This window comes from Rousettus aegyptiacus, unplaced genomic scaffold (genome assembly GCF_014176215.1).
Source record: "Rousettus aegyptiacus isolate mRouAeg1 unplaced genomic scaffold, mRouAeg1.p scaffold_m13_p_14, whole genome shotgun sequence".
Classification (NCBI taxonomy): Eukaryota; Metazoa; Chordata; class Mammalia; order Chiroptera; family Pteropodidae; genus Rousettus; species Rousettus aegyptiacus.
The window spans coordinates 34,429,161-34,443,057 of NW_023416289.1; positions in this window are offsets into that span (position 1 = coordinate 34,429,161).

The following is a 13,897-nucleotide window of genomic DNA, read 5'->3' on the forward strand; positions in this document are numbered from 1 at the left end:
CTGTACATGTCTGTCTCCACATTGTCCATTTTTATAACGACAACAATCTTATTAGATTAGGACCCAAGCTTTTCCAGGATGACCTCATCTTAACTAATTAGATCTGTAAGGACCCCATTTCCAATTAGGGTCTCATTCTGAGGTTGTGGGGGAGTACTTCAACATATGAATTTTATTTAGAGGGATACAATTCAAGTCGAAACACTTTATCATTAATTCTTTAAATTTTTACATTACTGAACCATTAAGCAAATATGTTTTGAGCTCCTCAATGTACTAGTCACTTCTTTAAGGACCAGTATAAACCAGATCTCAAATCTCATAAATCATGGATATTATATTCTAGGTGGGGGCCAGACAGTAAATAAGTAAACAGATAAATAACATTTTCAAGTAGAAAGGCAGCAGGGAACTTATTGAGTCTGGCTGATCAAGGACAGATTAATGAGGAGATGACAATAGAGTTGAGACCTGAATGAAGTGGCAGAATGAGCCACACAGTGAAACAGAAGGGACAGCATATGCAAAGGTCTTGAGGTTGGGAGGCACTTGGCATGATTGAGCACTGGAAAGAAAGGCCTAATGTGACTGGAGCAGAGTGGAGGGCGAGGAGTGGCAGGAGATGAGGAGAGGTAGGGATGGTGAGATCACATGCTTCTGGGTGGTGGTAGGAGTATGGATTGAGAGTAAGCATGATGGGGGGGCTTGTAGGACGGTGTGACATGGTCTGAATTATGTTTTTGAAACACCACTGTAATTGTGGTGTAAGACTAAACTTTAACTGGGCAAGGGTGAAACCAGGGTGTCTGGGTAGTCTGGCAGGGTCTGCTCTGGCAGGGGTCTGGCCAAGGTTGATGGTGGCAGCAGAGGTGGTGATGGGTGGGCATAAAGGTATTTATTTTGAACATGGAGTTGAAAATTCTTCCAATGGTTGCATATGGGCTGTGGGAGAAATAATAGTAATATAATACGCAACAGTACATAACAATAACAATAGAATAATATAAAATACATAGTAGTAATATAATATATAACATAACCACAATATAGGAATATAATATAATATGATAACATAATAGTAAAATAGTACCTAACAATCATGAATACATGCTTGCTCTGCCGTGCACTGTCACGTGTATGTGATATATATAATTACATACATGACCAAATACATATGTGATCACACATACACATGCATGTGCACACTCCTTTGGTTTTCATAGTAACCCCATGTGGTCGGTCTTAATACAGTCCCATTTCACAGATGAGGGAATCATGTCCAAAGCCAGAGTGAGTAAGTGGGGAAGCCAGATTTAACCCAGCCACATGATCCTATATCTTTAACCATCATGTTTTTGTGTCAGAGATGAGTTCTAGGCTTTTCGCCTAAGTTCCTGGGTAAACAGTGATGCCTTTCATAACCAGGGAAAATTGCAGGGACAATAGTTTTGGGAATCAAAGTGAAGGTTCTACTTTACTTTGTAAACTGTGTGATAACTATTAAGACACCCAAGGGAAGAAACCATATGGGAGGGGGATCCCTGGGACAGGGGACCGTGGGGAGGTCCTGGCTGGAGTCGTCGGCATATCGATATCAACTAAAGCCATGGGGCTGGCTGTTTTCACTCTGGAAAGCATGGCAATTAGAGAGCACACATCTTTAGCGTTGCCGCCCGGCTGTTGTTATGTTCAGTGTCTACAGAGAGATGATAAAACTTATTAAGCTCCCAGAAACAACTAGTGTCAAACTCTTTATTAAGCTGGAGCTCCTGGTAGCTCCCCAAGGATGAGAACTCTGCTAACACACTCAGGGCCTGAGGATGGCCCACTGGTGATGCAGGCTGGGGTCTGTAATGGAGGCCCAGGTGTGACTGGAGTAATTGGCCTCTACTCACCTCCAGTAACCCTAGGGACCAGGCCCTCTGAGCTAACTAGGACCTGGACTGGCCTGGAAACCGTGAGGGAACTTTGTGACATGTTGAACTCATTAGTGAGGAAGGTGAGAATGCGGCAGGCAGCCCTTCCCAGGTGGTGGCTCTGTCTGTGCTGAGGAGACACATCCCAGGTTGCATTTCGGCGTGCCGCAGAGTGGCACTGCCTTGCCGCATATACTTCAGCTCTATGAGAAGTGATTTCCTCCTCTTCCTGAATGGGCACGTGAATGAGGAAGGGGCTTTGACTATTTGGTTCCCTCTTAGCATCTTCAGTGACAAGAATGGTGCTGAGCTTACAGAGCACACTCAGTGGAAACTTGTTGAATGACTAAAGGACTGAGGCTATCCTATGTGTTTTGTCACTGCAGTGGTTCCCAGAAGAGGTAACTTTGCTCCCTGGGACATTTGGCAATGGTTGGAATATTTTTGGTTGTCACAACCAAAGAGTGCTGCTGGCACCTAGTGGATAGAGGCCAGGGATGATGCTCAACAGCCTACAATGCACAAGACAGTCCCCACAGCAAAGAATGACTCAGTCCCAGAAGTCAATAGTGCAGAAGCTAAGAAACTCTGATTTACGGGCTCCCTCCCTGGAGCGTCAGAGCCAGGTATTTTTGCATGACTTGCTCACTGCTGTCTCTCCAGCATGTAGAGACATGCTGTGCTCCATAAACACACACTGAATGAGATGAATGATACTCAGCCCCATCCACTTGCTTGAGAATTTTATGCTTCCTTCTCCCCTTTCAAACGTTCATTGAGCTTTTTCTTGAAGCAGGTCCAAGTTGTGCCCTAGAAGTTTGCAAATGAGCTAAACATGGCCCTTGTTCTTAAGAAGGGCTCATTCTTGTGGGGAAGATCTAAATTGTCCACCCCCATGCATGAGCTTCAGAGAAATAGAAATAGAACTGGAGATAAAAATACACTGTGATGTGATGACAATGGCACTTCGCTCCTGTGGTGATCCTCCCCCAAAACACAAAACCACCATCTAATCATGAGAAAAAAATCAGACAAATACCACCTGAGGGGTGTTCTACAAAACCGCTGAGAAGAGTGACTTTGCAGTGGAGAAACCTGAAAACATGTTGTAATCAAGTTCATGCCAACAGTCATATCATGCAGATAGTATGACAATTGATACAATGGACAAAGTGGCACTTTACCTCTGTGGCTCTATCCCAAACCCCACGGTCCCATTCTAATTATGAGAAAAACATCAAATATGAATAGACAGCCATCGTACAATGCACCTGCCAGTCCTTAAAACTGTCTAAGTCACCAAAAACAAAGAAAATCTGAGAAACCGTCACAGCCCAGAGGAGCCTCAGGAGACATGATAACTAAATGTAATGTGGCATCCTAGATGGGAGCCTGGAACAGAAAAAGGACATAGGATAAAACTTAGCAAATCTGAATAACGTATAGACTTTTGTTAATTTTACGCATCAACCTGATTGGGCCATGGGATCCCCAGATGTCATTAAACATTATTTCTGAGTGTTTGTGGGGGTGTTTCGGGAAGAGGTTAGCATTTGAATTGGTAGACCAAGTAAACCAATGGCCCTCCCCAGCATAGGTGGGCATCAGCCAATCTGTAGTCAGTGTTCAAATTCTTTAATTTAAGTCAGTTTGTTCCTTTGAATATTCTAATAAGACTCAGCCATTGCACTTGGTATTATCTGTCTCTTAAATTTCTTTCCTTATTGTTATTTATTTTTTTACCCATCCCCAGCCCTCTCCTTTGGCAACCATCAGAGTGTTCTCTATATCTATGGGTTTGTTTGTTTTGTTTTGTTTATTCATTTGTTTTTTTAAATCACATATAAGTGAAATCATATCATATTTGTCTTTCTCTGACTCATTTCACTCAGCATAATGCTCTCTAGGTCCATCGTGTTATTGCAAATGGCAAGATTTCATTCTTTTTTATGGTTGAGTAATATTCCGTTGTGTATATGTACCACCTCTTCTTTATCCATTCGTCCATTGATGGACACCTAGGTTGCTTCCATATCTTGGCTATTGTAAATAATGCTGCAATTAACATAGGGATGCATATGACTTTTCAAATTAGCATTTCTGTTTTCTTTGAATAAATAGCCAGAAGTGGAATTGCTGAGTCATAAGTCATTCTATTCTTAAGTTTTGAGAAACATCCATACTGTTTTCCATAGTGCCTTCACCAATTTACAGTCCCAACAATAGTGCACGAGGGTTTTTTTTCTCCACATCCTCACCAAAGTTTGTTTACTTTTTGATAATAGCCATTCTTATGAACGTGAGGGAGATCTTATTTTATATTTCTTTTAATCTATAAGGATTTCCTTTTGCAAATTTTCCTCACAATTTATTTGTTGAAGAAATGGTAGGACTCTTGCTACCTAATGGTGAAGTCCATAAGCTGTCAAATAAAATATTTTAGTTTATTTTTTAGTAAACTTTTAATGCAAGTGTTACCTACATACAGAAAAGCATGTGAATCATAATTGTGCAGCTTGATGAGTCTTCACAAATGAACACAGCCTTATAACCAGCAACCAGATAAGGAAACAAATATTTTTGGCACCCTGGAAACCCAGCTCCTTCCTGCTTGCAGGTGGGCACATAAGATGGATAATGAGCCCTGACTCTGTGGTCTTCAGAGAGAATGACAGTTTCAAGGTCTCCAGCTAGAAGTTGATAGCTCATTGAACTCGCCTTTAGCTAAGCCTCTGAGGTGTGGACGCACTGGGAGCCAAGACTTTATCTTTGTCTTCCTGGAGACCAGAGCATCTTTTGGTTATTTGGGGAGAAAGGGTAGTTCTTCTGAGGATCTAACTAGGGGTGGGAGTGTGGATGCCCCTGCTTTGCTTTGGGAGCTGGTGAAGCAGCTTGGCTTCCGTTTCTTGCCTCATCCATCATCTGAAGATGACTTTACAGAACAGAATGAGTGTGCAGGTGGGAAAGAGGGCTGCTAGGTCATGTGGGCAGAGACAGGCCTTCTCAGGGCTTTGCTTTTTCTGTTCTGAAAATGAAGAGCATTGGATGAACTTCAGGAAAAATTTATACTTCATAACTAAAATAATCTCTTCCTCCCTCTATTCCTCCTTCTCCCTCTCTCAATTCTTTTTCATCATAACTCATTTTTGAAGTAAGACAATCCAAGTGACATCAGACACATGGCAAGGTAAGAGATGTCCCCAGATCTATCCCTGTTTCACAATGTTCAGCAATAAGCTGAACATCTAAAACTCAACAAAAGGGACCCAACCTACACACCAGCATGTCTGAGCATGAGATCTGCTAATAGGAGCTACCACAGGTCAGAACCCTGGGAGTCAGGTGATAGACTAGGAGAAAAAAAGAAGCTGTCTCTCACAGCTGGAGCTCCCTGCAGGAGGAGGGTGAGAGGAGAAGGTACAACAGGTCCCCTGAACAATCCTGCCTGGGAAAGCTGTGAGCTCCACGTGGCTGGTGGCAGTGCCCAGGTATCAGGGCAGAGAGCAGAGAAGTGAGGATGGCAGAGAAGCAGGGACTGCAGAGAAACAACAGTTGATTATTATCAACTGTGGTTGTAAAACGCAAGGCTGAGCCTCAGCACCCTTCTTTCGACCCAGAGGACCCCTCCCCCCATATCCTCCAAGACTGAACACTGTGGAGCCCCAGGGGAATCTAAGCAAATGATACCGAAACTGTTACTAACATTGACAGGGACTGAGACTGAAGGTAGCAAGCATAATTGAATATCTATAAGGGAAAAAAGGCATTAAGACTTTACATAAAGGAGGGATCCAAGAGGCTTAGATGCTTTATTTGCAACAGGCTAAAGAGAAACCTTTATATAATAAATCTTCTTTCTGGAAAAAAAGCAAAATACACTTCCATTAATGCCCAGGCAGAGAAATAGTCCATTAAACACCATGAACAAACAAGGTAACAAGGCAGCTCAGAAAGAAAAAGAAAAGTCACCAGAAAATAAGCTTAAAGACATAGAAATATGTGACTGAAATGACAGAGAATTCAGGATAGTACTTCTGAAAAACTCAATGAGATCCAAAATGAGTCATATCAACAACTTCAGGAACTGAAAAAACAACTACATGAGCAGCATGAGTACTTTATCAAGGAGATTGAAACCCTCAAAAGGAACAAAATAGAACTTCTGGAGATGAAGAACACACTGTAAGAAATGAAATATGAAATAGCCAGCTTGGGAAATAGTCGACCAAATGGAGGAAAGGATCAGTGACATTGAAGACATAAATTAGAAATAAATCAGAAGGAAGAAGAGAGAAACCAAAGAATTAAAAATGATGAAAGAGAAATACAAGATACCATCAAGAGAGGAAACAAGAATAATGGGCATTCTTGAAGGGGAGGAAAGGGAGTAGGGATTAGAAAGCATTTTCAGACAAATAGTTGATGAGAATTTCGCAAATCTAAGGAATGAACTAGAGCTTGGAATTCAAGAAGTCAATAGAACACCTAATTATCTCAAGCCAAAAAGGCCTTCTCCAAGACACAGTATATTAAAATTATCAAAAAGCAACAACAAAGGCAGAATTCTCAGGGTAGCCAGGGAAAAGAAGACAGTAACCTATAAAGGAAAACTCATAGATTATTGTCAGACTTCTCAGCACAGACCTTGCAAGACGGAAAGGAGTGGAATGAAATATTCAAAATATTAAGTGAAAGGAAGTACCAGCCTAGAATAATGTATCCAGCTAAGCTCTCCTTTAGATATGAAGGTGAAATTAAGACTTTTCCAGACATACAAAAATTGAGGGAATTCTCCACTACGAGGCCTGCACTGCAGGAAATTCTGAAAGGAGTCAGCTTACCTAAAATAAAATGACAAAAACAATACGTAATTAGGAGTAAGGTGACTATCAGGCAAATGGAAGCAGAGGAGTGCAATCATTACTAATAACAGAACATTATAAACTTAAATGATAAGAGAATTGCTATAGCAAGATTGTAATGAACGTTCACCATACAGAGGGACAAATTGAGAAACAGTAACTGAAAAGGGGAGGATTCAAAGATCCAAATTCGCAAAAAGGAATGGAGATAAGGCACACACAGAAGAAAATGGATGACTCTATATGCATGTGTGTGTGCGTGTGTGTATAACTATCTTTTACATATTCATAATGGTAACCGCATGCCAAAGATTCAGATCTAAAGTATATAACGTAAAACAAGAAGAACCAGAGGGAAAGCCCTCAAAAGCCCACCAAAATAAAGAAAACAAACACAAGGACAAGGAAGCAATGGAAACACTGAGCTACCAGAAAGCAAAAGATAAAATAGCTATAAGAAGACCTCATATTTCAATAATCGCCGTAATGCAAATCGACTGAACTCACCAATAAAAAGGCACTGATTGCAGATTGGATCAAAAAACAAAACCCAACCATATGTTGCCTCCAGGCAACACATCTCAGTTCCAAAGACAAATATAGACTCAAAGCGAAAGAATAGAAAATGATATTTTGAGCAAATGGCATTCAGGGAAAAACAGGAGTAGCAGTACTAATATCGGATGAAACAGACTTCAAAATAAAAAAGGTAAAGAAAGATGGATACTGAGGGACACTTCATAATGATGAAGAGAATCATACACCAAGAAGACATAACACTTATTATAATACCTATGCTCCCAATCAGGGAGCCCTGAAATACATAAAGCAGTCACTAACAGAGCTAAAGGGAGAAACAGATCAAAACACTATCATAGTAGGGAACCTAAATACCCCACTGTTGGATATAGACAGATTATCCCAACAGAAAATCAATAAAAAAAATAATATCCTTAAATTACACATTAGACCAACTGGACAAAATTGACATTTACAGAGCCTTTCATCCCCAAACAGCTGTTTATACATTCTTCTCTAGTGCACATGGAACATTCTCCAAAATTGACCACATACTGGGACACAAAGATAGTCTCAACAAATATAAGAGAGTTGAAATCATTCCAATCATATTCTCCGATTATAATGCATCAAAGCTAGAGATCAACTGTAAAAAAAAAAAAGATGAGAACCACAAATACATAGAAATTAAACAACATGCTACTGAAGAATGACTGGGTCAGAGAAAAAATAAAAGGAGAAATCAAGAGATACATAGAAACAAAGGATAATGATAGTACAATATATCAGAACTTTTGGGACATGGCAAAAGTGGTCATAAGAGGAAAGTTCATATCATTACAGGCCTATCTCCAAAAACAAGAAAGAGCCCAAATAAACAACCTAATGCTTCATCTTTAAAAATTTAGAAAAGGAAGAATAAATGAAGCCTAAAGTCAGCAAAATGAAAGAAATAATCAAAATTAGAGCAGAATGAAATGAAATTGAAAACAACAAAATAATAGATAAAAATAAATGCAACAAAGAGCTAGTTCTTTCAGAAGGTTAATCAAATTGACAAATCCCTAGTTAGACTCACTAAAGAAAAAAGAGAAAGGACACAAATAAACAAAATCAGGGATGATTTTTGTATTTCATATTTCTGATGGACACTGCAGAAATACAAAGGATCATACAAGAATACAATGAAAAAGTATATAACACCAAATTTAATAACCTAGACGAAATGGACTAGTATGTAGAAAAATACAACCTTCCTAGACTGGATCAAGAACTGGAAAATCTAAATAGAACAATCAGCACTATGGAAATGGAAACAATAATCAAAAACATACCAAAAAGTAAAAGTCCAGGACCAGATGGCTTCACCAGTGAATTCACCCAAACATTTAAGAAGATTTAACACCTATTCTCCTCAAACTCTTCCAAAAAATCAAAGAGGAGACAATATTTCCCAATTCATTTTATGAGGCCAATATTACTCTGATACCAAAACCTGGTAAAGAAAAAACAAAAAAAAGAAAACTATGGACTGATATCTCTCATGAACACAGATGCAAAAATCCTAAATAAGATACTCGTGAACCAAATAAAGAAATGTATTAAAAAGATTATACAGAACAAGCAAGTGGTCTTCATCCCAGGGACACAGGGATAGTTCAACATACACAAATTGATTAATGTGATACAGCACATAAACAACTTTAAAAATAAAAATCATATGATCATATCAATAGATGCATAAAAAAAAGCCTTCGACAAGATACAGCATCCATTTATGATCAAGACAACTAAATCGGTATAGAAGGAAAGTACCTTAACATAATAAAGGCCATATATGACAAACCCTCAGCCAACATTAATCTGAATAGTGAAAAACTAAAAACCTTCCCTCTAAGATCAGGAAGAAAGCAAGACTGTCCACTATTGCCACTGTTATTCAATATAACATTGGAGGTCCTAATGATTGCAATCAGGCAAAAGAAAAATATAAAAGGCATCCAAATAGAAAACAAAGAAGTAAAACTGTCACTATTTGTGGATGACATGATTCTCTACATGAAAACCCTAAAGATTCCACAAGAACACTACTAGAAACAATAAGCAAGTACAGTAAAGTTTCTGGATACAAAAATCAAAGTTCAAAAATTCATAGCATTCCTATACTCTAATAATGAAGTGTCAGAAAAAGAAGTAGAAAAAATTCCTTTTGCAATTGCAATAAAAAGAATAAAGTACCTAGGAATAAATCTAATGAAATATGTGAAGTATCTGTATAATAAAAACTATAAGACTCTATGAAAAGAAATTGAAAAAGATACAAAGAAATAGAAAGATATTCCATCTTCTGGATTGGAAGAATCAACATAGTTAAAAATGACCTTATTATCTAAAGGGGTATACAGATTTAATGCATTCCCCATAAAAATCCCATCGGCATTTTTTAAAGAAATAGAACAAAAAAATCATCAGATTTGTATGGAATCACAAAAGACCCCGAATTGCCAAAAGCCGTCCTGAGAAAAAAGACTGAGGCATCACTCTGCCTGACTTCAAATTATGCTACAAAAGGACAGTAATCAAAACAGCATGGTATTGGCGGAATAACAGAAATGAAGAGCAGTGGAACAGAATTGAGAGTTCAGAAATAAATCCATGTTTATATGGACAAATAATTTTTGATGAAAAAAAGCCAAAAACATACAGTAGAGAGAGAGAGAACTCTCTTTACTAAATGGCGCTGCAAAAACTGGAAAGCCACCTGCAAAAGAATGAAACTAAACTGTTGTCTATCACCACACACCAAAATTCACTCAAAATGGATAAGGACCTGAATAAAAGACCTGAAACAATAAAATGCATAGCAGAAAACATAGGAACCACACTCAAGGACCTTGGAATTAAAGAGAATTTTATGAATTTGACCTCAAAGACAAGGGAAGTAAAAGCAAAAAATAAATAAATGGGACTACTTCAAACTAAAAAGATTCTGCACAGCAAAAGAAACCATCAACAAAGTAAAGAGGCAACCATCTGAATGGGAAAATATATTTGCAAGCAATGCCTCTGATAAGGGCCTAGTATCTAAAATATACAAACTCATATAACTCAATAAGAACAACAACAAAAAAACCAATCCAATCAAAAAATGGATGGAAGACCTGAACAAACACTTCTCCCAAGAAGACATACAAATGGTCAACAAACATATGAAAAGATGCTAGCTATTAGAGAAATGCAAATCAAACCCACAATAAGATACCATCTCACACCTGTTAGAATAGCTGTTATCAACATGACAAGTTGGCGAGGATGTGGAGTACAACCCTCATACACTGCTGCAATCCCTCTCCTGGGTATTTATCCCAAAGACTTGAAAACTCATATTCAAAAAGATATAAACTGATGTCCATAGCAGCATTATTAATGGGGCCAGGATATGGAAGCAACCAAAGTGTTCTACGACCGCTGATTGGATAAAGAAGCCGTGATACATATATCCAATGGAATATTATTGAGCCATAGAGGAAATGAAATGCTGCCATTTGCGACAACATGGATGAACCTCAAGATAATCATGCTAAGCGAAATTAGCCAGACAGAAAAAGTTGAAAACCACATGATATCGCTTATATGTGGGATATAAATCTAAAAGCAACAAATGAACAGGACAAACAAACAGACTCATGGACATGCACAATAGACTAGTGGTTACCAGAGGGTAGTGGGGAGCAGGGAGGTAAATAGTATCAAAGGAGTCAAATATGTGGAGATAGAAAGAAATCTATGGGAAGTGAACACACAATGTAAATATATATGCCTTACTGTTAAAATGTACAGCTGAAACTGGATTTCATTAGACACTTACTATAAAAATATAAATTTCAGAAATAAATAAATAAAACAAAATAAACTAAGGCAATCCCAAAGATTGTCTACAAAAATGTTCATTGTAACATTCTTTAGAATTCTAAAAGACTGAATACGACTGGATCATGATAATAAGATAGCACTTATGAAATGCTCACTGTTCCTAAGCTCCATTTATCCCCACCACAAGCCCATGTGGTAAGTACTTTACCTCATCTCATTTGGCTGAGAAGGAAACTAAAGCTTCCTCATGTAACTTATGTAACTTTGAATTGGTTAAATATTATTTGCCAACACCATGTGACAGGATACGGTGCACCAATTAAAATCACAATTATGAACATTTTTATTTAACGTGGGAAAATATTCAATGGATGAAACACACAAAGTGCAAAACGTGGTTAAAACTCAATTGCAATTTTATTTTAAAAATGAAATTTATATTTATTTTATATATATTTATATATAATGTATCAAACATTCACAGGGATGATCTGTGAGTAATGGATTAACAAATAAATTTTCATAAGCTGCCCCCCCCAATTTTTTTTGAAAACTTAATGTTTTCTCATTCTGAAGTGTTAGATTAAATCATAGTATAGTTAGATGAAGTTATAGTCAAATCATATCAAACATTTCATATATAAAACAAAATTCTGAAGGCTCTCAGCCAAATGATAAACCCTGAAAGTAGGCTCTGGTTTCTAGGGAATGTTCTCGTCCTCCTCTGTATATTTCTGTGTTATTTCTAATATATTTTAATTTATATTATTTTACTAAATTGTGGGAAAATACAGCATACAATTTGCCATCTTAACAATTTCCCCCATCTTTATTGAAATATAATAGACCATCAGTTGCTTGTATCTACATTGTGCAATTCAATGAGTCTTTTTTTTTCATTATGGTTGGCATACAATCATATACCAGTTTCAGTTATATAGCATATTGATCAGAAATCCACATAACTCGCAAAGCAATCACCCCACTAAATCTAGTAACTCTCTTCCCCCTTACACATTTATTACAACATTATTAACCATCTTCCCCATGCTACACTCTACATCTCCATGTCTGTTGTGCAACTATCCATTTGTACCTTTTAATCCCTTTGCCTTTGCTTGGTTCCCCCCTTCTCCTCCCTTCTAGTATTCCTCTAAATATTCTCTGTATCTATGAGTTTATTTCCTCTTTTGTTGTAGTTGTTGATTTTGTTCTTCAGATTCCACATGGATGTGAAATCGTGTGATATTTGTCTTTCTCTATTCGGCCCATTTCATTCAGTGCAGTACCCTCTAGGTCCAAAAAGGAAATATCTTTTTCCATCCCCTTCCCTTTAGTCTGCGTGTGTCTTTTAATCTGAAGCGAGCCTCTTGTAGGCAGCAAATGTAGAGATCTTGTTTTCTTATCTATTCAGCCACTCAGTCTTTTGGTTGGAGCTCTTAATTCTTTTCCCTTTGAGGTACTTGTTGATAGGAATGTAGTTGTTACCATTCTTTATTACTGTTTAAAAAAATTTTTTTATTAGTTTCAAGTATACGGTACATTAGTAAGACAACTATATGTTCAGAAAAAGGGTCGCCCCAGTTGTTCCCACCCTCCCTTGGCCTTCCACTTACCCATCATATTACTGCTAACTGCATTCCCTCTGCTGTGCTCCCCATCCCCGTGCCCAACTATCAACTACTAATTTGTACTTCTTTAACCATTCACTCGATTCTCCAGCCCCCCGAATCCCCTTCCCCTCTGACCTTCACCAAATTGTCCACTATATTCGTGAGTCTGTTTTTGATTAGTTTGTTCGTTTTGTTCCTAAGATTCTGCATATATTGAAATCATATAGTGCTTATTTTTCTCTGTCTGACTTAAATGACTTCTAGGTCCATCAGAGCAGTATCTTTTTCCATCTCCTTCCTTTTCATATGTAGGAGTCTTGTTTTCTTATTTATTCAGCCACTCAATCTTTTGGTTGGAGCTCTTAATTATTTTCCATTTGAGGTACTTATTGATAGGAATGTAGTTGTTACCATTCTTTATTCCTGTTTTGGATACATGTTTTTCTTCTTAAAGCAGTCCCTCCAACATTTCCTGTAATACTGGCTTGGCGATGATAAATTCCTTTAGCTTACTTTTGTCTAGGAAGCTCTTTATTTGTCCTTCAACTTTAAATGACAGTTTTTCTATGTAAAGTATTCTTGGTTGTAGATCTTGGGTTTTTATCATGTCGAATATTTTGTGCCAAGCCCTACTGTCCTGCATAGTTTCTTTTGAGAAATCATCTGCCAGTTTTATGGGTGCTCCTTTGTAGGTAACTAACTGCTTTTCTCTTGCTGCTTTTAAGATTCTCTCTTTGTAGTTAACCTTTGGCATATGAATTATGATGTGTCTTGGTGTGGGCCTCTTTGCGTTCCTGGTTTTGGGAATTCTATGAGCTTCCTGAGGTTTATGTCTACTTCCTTCACCAGGTTAGGGAAGTTTTCCATCATTATTTCTTCAAATAGCTCTTCAACATCTTGTTTTCCTTCAGATACCCCGATGACACAGATACTTTTACTTTTAATAGTGCCCCATAGGCTCCTTAAATTATTATGATAGTCTTGGCTCCTCTTTTCTTGCCATTCTGATTGAGTGTCTTTGGCTTTCCCATCCTCTATATAGGTCGTTTGGTCCTCTTCCTTATTCACTATGTTTATTCCATTTAATATACTTCTCATCTCAGACAATGTGTTC